The sequence below is a fragment of the Lepisosteus oculatus genome, unplaced genomic scaffold (assembly GCF_040954835.1).
Source record: "Lepisosteus oculatus isolate fLepOcu1 unplaced genomic scaffold, fLepOcu1.hap2 HAP2_SCAFFOLD_74, whole genome shotgun sequence".
Lineage (NCBI taxonomy): Eukaryota > Metazoa > Chordata > Actinopteri > Semionotiformes > Lepisosteidae > Lepisosteus > Lepisosteus oculatus.
The window spans coordinates 406,406-422,356 of NW_027168298.1; the positions used below are offsets into that span (position 1 = coordinate 406,406).

Below are 15,951 nucleotides of genomic sequence, written 5' to 3' on the forward strand. Positions count from 1 at the left end.
AGCGAGCGCCGCGGCCGCTGCCTTCTTGCTACAATCGAACAGGGAGTGCGAGGCGGCGGCGGCAGCGGAGGCAACTTTTTTCAAGTTCGCTCTCCGTTTAAGAAACCTTTTACGCCATACGTGCAAGCACACACAGACCTTAGAGGACTTAAGGGTGGCTTCAAGTTGGAATGATAAAGTCTCCCCGTTCGGACATGAAAACAGAACGTTCTTAGACAGAAAGCAATCAACAACGGAGACATGTGGACGACGATTTTAGTCACTGCACTTTGAATAGCATTTTTGCTCCAGTTACAGGAGATGCACCAATGACCCTTGACCTACGCTCTTACCAATGCCTTGAACATTCAAACAAAACAGCCCTCAAGTCCTGCGGTTTAATATAACGCTGTTACGTGTCGAGGCAGTATTTGACTCTGTCCTACCGTTGAGACACGGGGCGTATATGGAAACGAACACATGCTACGGATCGTCTCTAATCGGTCCCTACAGTTGGAAGGCTCCTTGAAGAGTGCACCCCCATCATTCATCTTTGCGCATCTGTGAAAGGTAGACTCTTGAGCAATGTTTGAGCCAGCTCTAAGGCAACTAGTGCTATTGGACAGAGACCTCTGGAAGATCCTAAGAGTCTCTTAACACCACTTCCAGCAGCAAGCTTAATTGTTCGCTGGAGGTCTCCCACCCAGGTACTGACCAGGCAAAGAATCACCACTACATTGAATGAGGAAGTTAATCCTGAAATCCAATTACATATCTCAAGGTAAGACAAATCCATAAGAACATGTCTTAGTATTACTTTGTTTACATTAGTATGGCACTGAGTTGGAGCTCCTCTTTAAGCTGTGGTTTAGTTTTGCATTCATGTGTTTCTAGAGCAGTTATTTATGGGGGTGGGTGGGTCTTTCACAGAGGCTCAGGACAAATCCCCCGCCTGAAAGTCTAATGTGTGCGTTCAGACAGTCACAGGTCAAGAGCCAGGCAGGAGGACAATGGACAGAAGAGCCAACGAACTAAAAATGAAAGAACAAATATGAAAAAGCCACCATCTTTTTCTTTTTGACATTTTCCGACTTTCATGCAAGCCAGGACAAAGTTGCTCGTAGCTACTTGTGGATTCAAATACTCTATTGAGTGCTTTGATGAGTTTTTGCAATTTGATTGTTGTCCTGTCAGCCTGTTTCTGTTTTTTTTTTCAATCTAGGGATGGAAAGTATGAGGGAAATGATGGAGCAATCAATAACCGCTCCGGAAAAATGGCAGAAAAAAATGGTCCGTCACTAAGGACATTTGTGAAGCAGAGGAGTGACATCACCACAAAGGCGACACATTCTGCTGATGGTTTTGGTGAATAATGATTGAGGCGCGTTAAGAGAAAGGTAGCTGTGTCAGCATGCGTAGGCTGCAAAGGATCAAGCAAAGGTTTACTCCATGCTGAAAAGAGAAGAAAAGAAGCACAACGTTTCGACTGTGGAGCCTTCTGCGCCATCATCTTTAGCGGTGATGATGTTTTGGGCTTGAACCACCAACCTTTCGGTTAACAGCCGAACGCGCTAACCGATTGCGCCACAGAGACTGACGGCCACTTGTGCTCCCTACATTTGCAGGTTTATGGTCAAAGAAAACAATCACTTGCGCTTCTTGCAGCCAGCAATCTTTTTCCACTGACAACCAAGAAATGGATTTCATCTTTCACAAGCTGTATGGATTTCTTCAAAAACAAGTTATTCCAGAAAGGAAATGAATTCTTGCATTAAACTGAACCAAGCTGTACATGTTTGTCTGAAATGAGACATTCGGCACAACAAGACACGGAGAGAGGCACCGCTGGTATTCAGACCCAGGATCGCTTGCTTACTAGGCAGGCACTTTAAGCCACTAGGGAACAGCGCCAGCAGAGCACCGCGCTTTTACAGACACTTGGACACATCTGCGTTCGGTGTGCACTTAACCTGCTCTCTGAGCCCGTTGCCTCCGTCCCATTTAATAGCAGAACTGACGCCAAGAGAAATGATGAGAAATGGCATTTATCGGGCACTTTTCATGTCCAAGGAGCTCAATGCCCTTGACACCTCCCCAAGGCGACAGAGCATTCTTTGGCGACAACATTTTTTCTTTTGTTTTATTTCTATACTTATTGATAGAAAAAAAACGATATGTCATGTACTGTAAGGGAAATGTCTCTTTTCATGGGGAAAGCTAGCACCAGCAAATGTTGTGTTTAGAAGAATTGATTTAACATGACACGTGACCTAACATACCGGAGCAAAAGCTCACCCAGCAAGCCCTGCTTTACTTCTACAGGAGAGAAGTAGAGTCTGCAAGATGTTCAGCTGGGTAGCTATGTCAGCATTCCTCGGCTGCAAAGGAACAAGTAATAGGTTTATTGCATGCTGAAAAGAGAAGAAAGGAAACACAACGTTTCGGCCGTGAGGTCTTCTCACACCTGAAGAAGCCTCACACCTGTAAAAGGCTCCATTGTTTTCTTTTTTCTCTTTTCAACATGGAATACACCTATTGTCTGCAAGATGTGACAATTTCACGGTGTTTTGGAAGAAAACGTTTTTTCTTTGAATTCAAAATCAATCGGAATTTCAGCACAACACATCAACACTTTTTCTGTTTTAAGGAGATGATATTTTAAACCTGATAAAAATAGTAGGAAACACAAGTTTCTTGCTGTGAAAATTTAGATGGGGAGGTGTACTACTAGTAGCAGTGTAGAGCTCTCTGTGGTGGAGTGCAAGCGCATGTTCTATGGGCCAGTGGCGTAATGGATAACGCGTCTGACTTCGGATCAGAAGATTGTAGGTTCAAGTCCTGCCTGGCTCGTGAGGCTTTTAAACCTCTCAGGTTCCTCGGTAACAGGTTGCCGTCATGTATATGAACTATAGAAAAGCATCTGCCACAACCCGTAAATTAGCACGCAAGTGCGGGCTAGTTAACACAGAACTGTATGGAGATCATCTCCAGCTCCGAGCTCAATTGCAATGAAAAAACATGCAGAACAGAACTGGAGAGCAGCTGAATTTGTGCTCAGTAGGGTGGGGAGGACTCAGCATTGCTTTTGTTCTAATTGGCATGAACTGCAGGGGATCTGAATCAGAACATGTCAGTTAGTTCGATCATTGCGTCAATATGTAGGCCACGTTAATACAGAATTATTACTTTGTCTGTCTCGTCTTTGTATATAGCTGAATGTCCCTGACAATTTCATGTTAGTTTTTAAGAACGACATTGGTGCTAATATATACATATATAGCATATAAGGAACACGTAAAAGTTTAGTCCATGCTGAAAAGATAAGAAAACCGCCACAACGTTTCATCTTGGAATAAATCTTTACTTGTTGTTTTGCAGCCTACCCATTCTGACCTAACTCCTCCCTTGAAATTGCCAAACAGATAAGGGTACGTAACGGCTCATGCGATGCTCAGTTGCAATTTGTCCCAAAACAAACAAGAACAGCAGCTGAGGGTTTGAGTTTGAACATGCACTGTATTAAAGCAGCTTTTATTTCCATTGATAAATGCTATATATTCCTACAGAGATTCTCCAGGTGAGTAAGCGATTCCTGTTTCTGTTTCTATTTCTGTTTCATATATATATATACAGTGTATATATACAGTATTGTACTATTATTATATAATTCGTTACACTGTGGCTGTGTTGTGTGTGTTAAGCTGCTGTTGCACTGCAATTTCCCTCACGGGATCAATAAAGTATCTATCTATAAGAAGACATTACCAACAACGACCACAAGATGGAGATATTGTCTAGACATTACCAACAACGACCACAAGATGGAGATATTGTCCAAAGAGGCAAGAAGGGCAAAGCCGCGATAAGGTAAAATCATTTTTTGTAAGAGATTGGTGTCAGAATGCACATCCGTATCCCAAACAGAATCTCTAGTAAAATGTGATCATTTGTGAAACAGGCAAATGAGTGTCTGCTACAATATGATTGCTACAGATGCAGCCATTCAAAATGTGCGGGCGATACTGCATTATTTTAAATACCGCTAGCAAAATAATAGTATCCGGAATTTCCGCAAGGTGGAGCTAATAAAGCTCAACTTCTCATGTTTGAGCTGTAGCCATCAAAGTCTTTAATGAAGATATTACTAATAGTATTAATAATAAATGACCTTGGACAAGCTGTAAACTCAAAGTATTGCCCTGGTCCACATTATTTTTTTCACTGACCTTCATTGTAAAAGTAACACCACAGCATTTCGCAATCACGCATTTTTTTCCAATCATGCAAAGTACAGTAATTTTTGAGAATCGATTCACCATGCCTTTCACATGCTCATAAAAGAGATTGATTTAGGAACATAAACATATTACCGTATGCAAACTGTACTGTATACAGTTTGTATATGTATATGTATATGTATATGTATATTTAATGTCTTAACTGTGCCCGTTTAAGTATTGAATATTTATATGGAATTTTACCACTGAAGGGAAATCTTAGTGCCTGAGCATAAAAAGAATAGGAGCGTAATGCAACGCGTGTGAAGGCCATAAACGATATTAATTTTGGAACATAAACATACAGTATATGGCTGGTCTCGGTACTTTAAAGAAAACATACACGAAACATGGTTTCATTATGACCAGAATCGGTCTTGAGATATTTTTAACTTGATTTACAGTATTTGAGAGGTATGTCTTGACACCGATACTACGTAAATACTCCTCACGTATGTGTTTCTAGGTTTATATTATGCATTTCATACGGTCAAATTGCTTTTGAGCAACTGATAAGAAGCGCGAAACGGTATGCCCAGGGCGTTTTAGTTTTTGTTTTGTTTTAATGCAGTGCAGTGGATTGATTAGAGATATCAAGTACATACAAGTCATTTTTTAAATGTTGTAGTTCGTCTTGTAAAAATGTTACGAGTACATCATCTGTCAACAATTACACAGGTTCTGTTTCCATATTGCGGTTTTTGGTTACGTAATACTATTTTCTAATTTCACGTTGTGAATATATGATTTGGGCAAACAGAGCCGCAAAGAAGTACATTATGGGTTGTTGTTGTTTTTTTGCAGTTTTATCTAAAATAAGCGATGCTTAAACCTTTGTCTGATTCTTGTGAAACTATCCACACGACAGTTACCTAGGAGTTGACTTCAGTGATGTCACTGATGGGATGTTTCTAAAAATCCATCCTCTGTAAAACATCTTCTCTAGTTGTTCTGCATATGTATTCGCTAATGAAGCTGTGTGTTCTGAGCCTGGTTCTCTACATTTCTGTATGAACCAGCTTAGAGGGCTAAAGACAGCTTGTGTTTAAATTGAGTGTAAGGTAATTTATGCTTCTAAAGTCATGGTCAGCATTTATTATTGTACTGTGCTGTAAACTTCTTCTGTGCCTAATTACATTATTTTATAGTCGATAATGTTTCTGTAGTGCTTTTTCAGCCCTCAGCATGTGACTGCGCTGGTGGTGCTGTGGGTTAGGTTCCTGACTCCTATGTCACATGGTCTGTGGTTGAATCTCATGGAACTATGACTTTAATTTTTAACAAACATTTCTTTGAAAAAATGAAACATTTCCCTTGGTCAGAGATTAAATAAAACCTCACTCGCATCAAAACAAATTTATATTTCTAAATATCACAACATGATCGAATTTACGTCTTTTTAATAACAATGAATAGTCACCTATGCGTTACAAAATAAACATTTATATTGATTTGAATCGAGTTTTGATTTAAATCGTAAACGCGTGTTTAAAGGCGATATACTGTATAAAAGCGCTGATTCTTATGGAATGTGTTTGGCCGGGGATTCAAAAAAATTATTTTTTTTAATCGCGTATCTAAGGAAAATTGCAGTATAACTTTGTTCATGCACAAACAGTGGCATGTTACATTATAATTTGGGTGTCTCCTCTTGCCAGAAAGCTCTAAATTGGATTTTGAGTGCGGTTTTTGACTTTTTCTAAATTGCAATCCATAAATAAAGCTGATACAGTTTAGACTTACTGTATTCTAAACTGTATTACAACATCACATTGGACAATGCAACGTAAATTGCAAAAATGCACTTGGAATCTGTCCAAGCCCTACTACGAAAATTATTAAAACTGCGACACTTATCATTCATCTTTAAATAAACTTTATTTTATATAGCGTTTTAAGCGAATAGGTAATTAGATTGCTCATAAACCTAATCGCTTTTTCTACATAAACACAGCGTGATTGCTCTCTGAAAATGCTTTTTTCTTTATATTTAGGCTCAGATTTCAACTATAGATTGTATTATTATAAACTTTCTTGGAAAAATGTCTTTTATGTAAACCATGTTTGCTATTAATTCATTTAGGGCTAAAATACGTTCATTGTCTTCCAATCGAGTCGAGTTGACATTGGAAGCTTGCCACGCCCGGACTGTTACACCAACGCATTAGCATGTTGAAGCGATTTCATTGAGGAGGCCATCTACTAGTTAACACTGTACTTCCTACTTTGAAAACACCTGTGAAATTGGTTTAATTCGTCACAGCCAGCACTCCGGCAGAGAGGGGGGTTGTACTCGTTAATGTCTGATGACATACAAGTGGAAAGATTACAGATTTTAATCGTTTTTTTTCTGAACCAGGGAAAATCTGATCATGTTTCTCTATAACAATAATAAAAAACTTTATTTTAAATTATTTTACATATCCCGCTTGCACATCGCACGACTTTAATAAATCTATTCTTTATTAATACTAAATAAATAATACTAAAAATACTACAGCAAAGAGGTCACTTGATTTTTGGAATAATTCCAAATAGCACAATGATCCACTGGCATTCCTGAAGTCTGTTTAGTGCATAATCTTCCAAATACAATCACTAAGCAATTATAAGAATTATACCATCCTATTTCTTTGTGATGTCCTGTAAAAACTAAACCTATTTTTATAAGGCTTTTACTCAAAAGGTTTCCAAACACACAAAGCATTTGTGAAGTACTATAGTATTTCTAAAGGTTACTGGTACAACATCAATCATTAAAGCTTAACAATAAAGTTTAGATTGCTGACTATGGACTAACTACATTAACTAACTGCAATGCAACATTATACATTTTACAAGAATATCTGGTTGAATTCTTGCATTTGTAGCCAATTTAATGCGAGAGAAATAAGCCAATTTAATTATTTCACAAAAAATAATGTAATATAAAATGGACGTTTTTAACTTTATTGTAGTGTTTTAGAAACTAATATGTCTTCAAAAATGGTTGTTTTTCACTCCTAGGAATGAAAGCTGTTGTTATATGATGTTTATTTTCAAATTTGGAAAAATCAAAGGATTCTAGCTTTCTCCCCTTGCAGGCATCGGACACAGAGAACCTCATGGTTTTCCTAAAAATCATTTTTTATGTTCCCTGGTGTTCCAAACTTAGTTTTAATTTGTTATTATGTTAAAAACAGGGTAATAAATTTCTAATTGGACTATAAATAATGTCATATTGTCTGCTATAAAACTGATGTTTTCAACTCTATTGTAGAGATTCTAGAATCATCTAATAGAGAATTGAAATAAAAAAAGGGCATAAGAAGACATTACCAACAACGACCACAAGATGGAGATATTGTCTAGACATTACCAACAACGACCACAAGATGGAGATATTGTCCAAAGAGGCAAGAAGGGCAAAGCCGCGATAAGGTAAAATCATTTTTTGAAAGAGATTGCTGTCAGAATGCACAACTGAATCCCAAACAGAATCTCTAGTCAAATATGATCATTTGTGAAACAGGCAAATGAGTCTCTCAGGTGCCCATTGCTCATTTTCAGACACATTTATGCAATACTTTCACCATGCGTTGAGCAATAGGGATTAAAGATACCAGAGGTAAGGTTTAAAAGTGATTCTGAGGTGCAACACATCAGCAATACAGCTAGGCATCTGAAATGCGGGGTTTGAGAGCCCTTCAGGGAACACCGTACCCTAAAGGTACCAGAAGTCCAGTAATATAAGCATTAAGTCACTGTCACCCCTGTTACAATGTGATTGCTACATATCTTCATTTCTTTGGTTTTTAAGGAGTAAGAGTGCAGGGGGTCTAAATCTGCGATCCAGTGTGTTGAAGTATTTCACAACATTACCTGTAGCCCGTATGGAAATAAATACTAATTCTGATTATTGCCCTGGGCATGTACCAATAAATCACTGAGCATATATATATATATCACTGTGTTGAAGCTAGAGACCTGTATGTAATATTATGGTGCTAAAATGTCATTTTCACATATATTAATGTAATAAATGATTGCTTATGCTTTATAAACAAATCTAATTAAAATAAATGATTAAGTTTTGTATTTATCTTGTACCATAGAACATGATTTTCTTTGTATTTCAAGCCCACAAAGTGTCCAAATGACGCACTACATGATATAAGGAAGATTATCACATGCATATCGGTATTATCTTTCTTATGAAAATGCATTCCTTTCATTACCTTTTACTTTTTAAAATGAACTCAAATTGTGTATAATGTAATAATTTAAGTAGAAGTGCTTCACTGCTCTATGCCGTCTGGAAATAAATCCTCAGACTACTTACTGCCCTGGGCATGTACCAATAAATTACAGGAGCACATCTATATATCACTGCGTTGAAGCAGGAGACACACAATCACTGCAAACACATCCTAAATACAGTGTTCTAGCACCTTTGACCTCATCCAGAACATATCATTTCTTGAAAGGGATTGCTGTCCGAATGCACATCTGAATCCCAAACAGAATCTCTAGTAAAATACGATCATTTGTGAAACAGGCAAATGACTGTCTCAGGGGCCCATTCCTCATTCTCAAGACACATGTATGCAGTACGTACACCATGCATTGAGCAATAGGGATTAAAGACACCACAGCTAAGGTTAGAAGTCATTCTGACTATATTCTAAAATATTGGACTCATATTCTTATGATGGCAGACATGATGCTGCGTTTAAAACCGGGGTTAATGGACATTATATGACTGTCAATTCTGTTTTGTTTTGGAGACTCTTGGCTGCCTATATGGTACACTGCAGCGTGAAGGAATTATTTTCCAAAACTGTGTCAGCTCAAAAGTTGTAAGAGAACCTCTCCAGCTGCTTTAACTCTCTTCATTTTTGTCATTTAATTGTCTGTCGGCACTATGTGGCAGCGTTGCATGACAACCCCTCTCACCACGGAAAGGAACCTAACAGCTTTGGTAAGAGAGGAGAAAAGGACCTGGCCAGTAAGGGGCACAAACCCGTGACTTTGGCGTTATTAGCACCATGCTCTAACCAACTGAGCTAACCGGCCTCACGACAGTGGTTCTCTCTGTGCTGCAAAAAATCGAACTCAGGGAATTTCTTTTGCCCTCCTTTGAATAGAAAGCCGTGTAATTCAGTGTACGGGCTTTCTCATGCAGTTTCATGGTTCTTGTAACCCAAATCCTACACTGGCCTGAAGTGCCCCCCATTTCACAGAATTTTTCAGCTGATTTAAAATGTACCTACAGGAGAAGCATTATTGAAGACGATCAATTACCAAGAGCTTTTGTCAAAGGTTTTGGTGGTCATTTTTAATGACCACAGAGCGATGTGACCTCGGTTTTACATCTCATCCAAAAGACAGCGCCCTTTTACAACACAGTGTCTCCGTCACTATGCTGGGGCATTGGGACCCGCACAGACCTCAGGGTGAGCGCCCCACCGCCGGCACCATTAACACCGCTTCCAGCTGGAAGCTTTGTTTTTCCCTGTAGCTCACCCTCATCCGGGTACTGACCTGGCTCACACCTGCTTAGCTTCAGTGGGTTTTCAGTTGCGAGTTGCAAGGGGATGCAAGTGATGGAGCAGCTAGCTGCAAAAGCCACTGCATTGGCGGGGAATCAAAGCCGAGTCTCCCGCGTGGCAGGCGAGAATTCTACCACTGAACCACCAATGCTCAGAACCCGGGCCTTCAAAAAAGACGCTTTTTTGGTGCTCTGTGCAAAAAGCGTCGACATCTGCTTCCAGCTGTAAAATGCCATTCGCGGACGCTGAAGAACTTATTTGCAAGGGAGCGGGTACAAGCAATTTGGCATTTTAAAACCACCAGGAACACCGAACAGGCGCGCTTCTTTGCTTGCGCCGAAACACAACGACAGGAGGTGGACAACGTAGTCGGCAGGATTCGAACCTCTTTCTGTCTATTATATACTAAATGTTCTCTTGTCTGTCTCTTGTTTGTATAGAACTGAATGTCCCTGACAATGTACTGTTAGTTTTAATTGAAGAACGGCATTTGTGTTCAAATATATCAGACAAGTTTACGTAACTGCTCATGCGACACTCAGTTGTAATTAGTCAAGAAATAAAGTCGAACAACAGCTGCGGGTTTGATTCTGAACGTATCAGATTGCAGCACCTTTTACTTCCATTGACAAATGATAGAGATTCGAAGAGAGATCCTTCAGACCAGCAAGCAAACCCACGGCTATTTCGGTTTTCTATCTAGGCAACGTTGGTGTCTGCAATAGCATACATGAAAGCGTGATGCAATTTCTGTGGCTAAATTTGTTGCACGTCATGCACAGTAAGAGTGTTTCTAACACCAAATAAAAAGTCAACAATTAGCGATCACGCCTTCTCCTCAGTTAACCCACTGAAACCCTTGCTGTTAACAATTCTTTAATGCATGCTTTACGAGCACCTACATATTGTGTCGGTTCTTTCAGTTTTATTCATTAGGTTTTCAAAGGCATAAGTAGAACACCAAAGGTGCGAACGCAAGATGTGTGGTTATCTGAAGAACTCATTTCCATGGCAGCGGGGCCAAGCTATTTAGTGTTTTTATAGTACCAGGGAAGGAGAAGCGGCACTTCACCTTTGCCGCGCAGGCACAAGGAGACGTGCGGCAGACGCCGTAGTCGGCAAGATTTGAACCTGCATGGGGAGTCCCCAACGGATTTCAAGTCCATCGCCTTAACCACTCGGCCACGACTACAGCGAGTTCACCATCGCCGCATTCCTCCTTTAATCTAACACGGAGTGCGACGTGGCTGCGGAAACCTTTTCAAAGTCGCTCTCCGTTAAAAAAAAATAATACCTTTGACAAAATACGTGCCGGCAGACAGACACGCCTCAGAGGGTTTAAGGCTGGCTTCATGTCGGAATGATAAAGTCTCCCCGTCCGGACATGAAAATGCCACTTTGTTACACACAAAAAAAGAATCAACAACAGAGAAATGCCCACAAGCATTTGAAAAGCCGCACCACGTCGCACTTGAAATAGCTCTTACATTAGTGGTAGACGCAGGAATCGCATTTCTATTTACGCTCTTACCAACGCGATGGAAAGCAAAACAAAGCAAAGCAGAGCAAAACAAAACGAACAAACGAAAACCCTGCACATAACGCCGTTACGTGCCCAAGTGGTATTGTAGGTCATCCTAGCACTGCACCCCGGGGCGTACGGTACATGGGAACGAGCACACGCCACGAATCGTCTCGAATCACTCCCTACAGCTGTAAGGCGCCTTGAAGCGTGCACCCCCAACATTCTTCTTTGCGCATCTGTGAAAGGTAAACTCTTGAGCAAACTCTGAACCAGCTCTAAGGAAACTAATCCGATTAGACGTAACTTTGACTCATCTTTTTACGCTCAGTGCTGGATTGCTCAAACTCCAGCTAGGGTTAGGGTTAGCATTACCACGCTACTTAGACACTTTGTTTACGCTCAGTGCTGGATTTTGGGAACTTCAGGACGAATGGGAATTTTCTCCTATCTGTCCATTCTGTTTTGTTTTGGAGACTCTTGGCTGCCTATGTTGTACAGTGCAGCGTGAAGGAAACATTTTCCAAAACTGTGTCAGCTCAAGAGTTGTAAGAAAACCTCTCCAGCTGCTACAACTCTCTTCATTTTTGTCATTTAATGTGACACTCGATGTATAACTGGAGCCTCACATATGCAAATGGTGCGGCTCCAGTTCGACACCCAGTTCGACACCACTTTACAGTATATGACAAAAGCATGGCAAACTGTGCCGGACCAGCAGATAACTTCCGCTTATTTTGACCATATTAAACATTGGAAATCTTCCCACTTGAATTTGTGACACTTGATTTTGGCTCCACCTAAGAAACTCTTAAATCTTCTAACACTTTTCTCTTCTCCCGCAACACACTTGTCTGTCGGCACTATGTGGAAGCGTTGCATGACAACCCATCTCACTACGGAAAGGAACCTAACAGCTTTGGTAAGAGAGTAGAATTACCTGAAGAACTGCTTTCCATGGAAGCAGGACCAAGCGATGTAGCATTTTTATAGTACCAGGAAAGGAGAAGCGGCACTTCGCCTTTGCCACACAGGCACAAGGCGACGTGCAGCAGACGCCGTAGTCAGCAGGATTCGAACCTGAGCGGGGAGTCCTCAATGGATTTCAAGTCCATCGCCTTAACTACTCGGCCACAACTACAGTGAGCTCGCCGCCGCCGCATTCCTCCTCCGGAGTGCGAGGTGTCTGCGGAAACCTTTTTAAAGTCGCTCTCCGTTAAAAAAAAAATACCTTTCACAAGATACATGCCGGCAGACAGACACGCCTCAGAGGGTTTAAGGCTGGCTTCACGTTCAAATGATAAAGTCTCACCGTCCGGATGTCAAAATGCAACTTTGGCAGACAGAAAAAAAACATCAACAAACCACAAATGTGGACAAGGATTTTACAAGCTGCACCACACTGCACTTTCAAAAGCATTTACATTCGTGTTAGACGCAGGAATTGTCCTTGTTTTGCGCGCTTACGAACGCCATACAAATAAAACAGGTCTACGGGTCTGAAACCTGCTCCACGGAAAACAGTTCTGTTGCGCTTTTGATCAAAGGGAGATTCTCTGTTCTTACTTTTTCATGACATAACACCCAAAGGGGCTTCTTTGGAGCTGGATTCCAACCAGCATCCTAAAGTTTCTTGGTCGTATCCTTTACAGTCCTCTGTTCGGTCGACATGGAACAGAAGGGGGCAGCTTTCCTCACACATACAGTGCAGTTCTGCATCAGACCTCTAACTCGTTTCCTTAGCTTGGATTTAAGCCACGAAGCAGGCTTCTACTGTATAAACGTCTAGAGGAATCACAAACTATTTGAGAGGCCATCATCCCAGGGGGAACTGACAAAGTTTATCCCTAAACACCTAGCGCAGTCTCTCGAGAGACTGTCAAAAATCGCTTTCTCCGTTTGTGCTGCAAGTAAGTGAAAATGCGGTCTCAACCCAGAGCCACTTGGCAGCAGCGGCACGTAAATACTGTTACTGCCACTGCTCGATACCGACGTTAGCCTACTATACCATGTTCAGCCACCGCTAGAAAATGTACAGCTCTAGTACTGGAGCAAACAGAAGGAGGGCCAACATCTAACAGGCACACGTGTCAAACATAGAAAGCGCCGAGGATGGGATTCGAACCCATGCGTGCAGAGCACAATGGATTAGCAGTCCATCGCCTTAACCACTCGGCCACCTCGTCAATGAAACTGGGCTGTCCAGACACGGGTTGGCACGCTCCAGATGATCTTTTTCTTTTTTTTCCCTCGTACTCGAGGGTCCTTTTCCTGTTCCACATGCGATTTCAACATTTTCCTTGGGAGATGTCAAGCCAGCAAGCCACTGCTGTGGTTCAGTGGCCAGTGTGGAGTTCAGTGGCCCTGTTGTACACAGAAAGCACATTGAGCTCCTTGGACATGAAAAGTTCCAGATAAAAGCCATTTGTCATCCTTTCTCTTGGTGTCGATGTTGCTATTGTATGTAAAGGTGGCAACTTGCTCAGCGAGCAGGCGGAGCACACACCGAATGCAGATGTGTCTGAGTGGTGTGTCCAAGTGGCTGCAAAAAAACAGTACTCCCGGGGCGCCGTGGCTTAGTTGGTTAAAGCGCCTGTCTAGTAAACAAGAAATCCTGGGTCCGAATCCCAGCGGTGCCTTTTTTTGTGCTGTGTTCTCGAACAGAACTGGTCATTATGGACAACCGCATACGCCTAGACTTAATTAAATGCAAGTATTCATTTCCTGTCTTGAACGACTTGTTTTTCTTAAAATGGATGCAACTTGCAAAACATGAAATACAAACCTCGCTAATCAGCGCTCGCGGCTGGCAAAAAAAAAAGAAGTCAGCAATGTTTTTTTTCTTTAACCTTAACCCTGCTAATGGAGAAGAGTTAAACGACCGAGTCTATGCAGCTTAAACGGTGCTCACGTCGGGTTCTTAGCTGAAAGGGTGATAAATCCCGCTCACCCCAGTCCTTAATCTTTTAAAAGGATACAAAATTGAACCTAGTCGCCACATCACATACATCCTGTTCAACGATAAAAAGGTGACATCTATCCTCGATCCAGAGTAAATCCCACGTTGAGGGCATATTTTTTTCCACTTTACCATGAGTCGGGCTCGGCTGCACAGAGGCGAGAGCAGAGCAATGAGGTCACGGGGACAGGAGAGCCACACGCTGGCGGTTTAAACACGCGGAAGAAAACTGAGGGATCCACAGTATGTGGACCCTCCGTGCGCCATCAGTCCGCACTCCGGACTCTGAATCCTGCCATCCGAGTTAAGATCTCGGCGGAACCTGAGGCGCAGTTCTTTCTTAAAACGTAATCTGGTGAGCATTTCTAGAATCGTACTTGTATAGATGCAGCCTTTAATGTGTTGCTAGGTTAAAATTGATGACTTCTTGAACTTCAGTAGGCAACTGCCCTCTTGATTTTGGATTTAATTTCTTTATTACAGGGGCGCTTTTATGAAGACCGAGTCATGTTCAGGTACTTTGCTTGATGGAGGAAGCATATTTCGGACTCTGTGATCTGCTCACCTGGAAAGGTCTGCTGTACTACTACAAGAGAGAAGTAGAGTCTGGAAGAATGGACAATTTTATGATGCTTTGGAAGATAATGTTTTTTTTTTCTTTGAAATTGAAATGAATCAGAATATCAGTGCAAAAGACAAACTCTTGGTTTGGTTTAAAGAGATATGGTTTTAAAACAGACAAAATGTAGAAAACAGGTGTTTCTCACTTTTGGAAGAGAATGGACCGGGGGTAATATTTTACAAGTTATATAATAGTAAAATATTATATAATAGGGGTAATAGTCGCGAGGGGCTTCAGCTTTTTCGTGCTTAATATGGTGCGCTGTGGCCACGGCAGATATGGGATCTATAAAAGCCGAAAATTCTCCGATCATTGCCTGACACAGCTCCTCAAAGCTATTACAGACCTCAGGTCCTTGTCTAGACATCCACTCGTGGACCGCTCGGCTGGTAGTTTTCCTTACTAACATAGCCTTTTCCTGTTCGGACGCTTCGGGCATAAACTGCAAAGTATATCTCAGCTCATCAATGTAGGTCTCCACATTATTCCCTGACACTGTCGGGTCAAACCTTTCTACATCTTTGGCTAACTGCCTCAGGGAGTGGAGGTTAATTTTTACAGTTTCTCCGTGGGCAGGGAGACGGCCGTGATCAGGAGCAGGGGGTCTATGCCTGAATTGAATCGCCCTTGCGTCTCGCGCAGGACTCGGCGATCTCCCCCATGCCGATCCGACCACAGACCCTGGCCGGGAGAAACCTCCTGGGTGAGCGCTCCGGGCTGCTAGGTGGGCTGGCATGTAAGTGGGATCTAGCCTGTTTTGCTTCCAGTACGGCAGCATCTAACTCCTTTTGCCTTTCCTGGCTGAGCTCATTTAAACTCTCAATTTCTTTTTCTTTTTCTTTCAAGCTCGCTTCTAGGTCTCTCCTAGCTACCTCAGCCGCAGTTTCTCTAGCAGACAGGTCATCTAATTTACCTAAAACTTCCCTGAGTCTGTCTTCACTTTCCTCACTTTTCACTCTCTTTTCTCTGATTATATCCAACAACTCAACTCGCTCCGCCTTATATCTTTCTAGCTTTCCCTGAAGCGTTTGAAACTTTGTCAGCTCGGACAAAGACAGTTC

The 15,951-nt window shown here is 41.7% G+C and overlaps 3 non-coding genes across 3 annotated transcripts; 1 reads left to right on the forward strand and 2 right to left on the reverse strand.

The window, feature by feature from the left end:
* The first annotated feature begins 2,756 nt into the window (after positions 1-2,756).
* trnar-ucg (transfer RNA arginine (anticodon UCG)) lies at positions 2,757-2,829 on the forward strand. The gene has a single exon. It is a non-coding gene; the product is annotated as a tRNA-Arg (tRNA).
* Positions 2,830-10,897: 8,068 nt separating this feature from the next.
* trnas-uga (transfer RNA serine (anticodon UGA)) lies at positions 10,898-10,979 on the reverse strand. Its single transcript has one exon. It is a non-coding gene; the product is annotated as a tRNA-Ser (tRNA).
* A 2,434-nt stretch (positions 10,980-13,413) lies between these two features.
* Positions 13,414-13,495, reverse strand: trnas-gcu (transfer RNA serine (anticodon GCU)). Its single transcript has one exon. It is a non-coding gene; the product is annotated as a tRNA-Ser (tRNA).
* Positions 13,496-15,951: the final 2,456 nt, after the last annotated feature.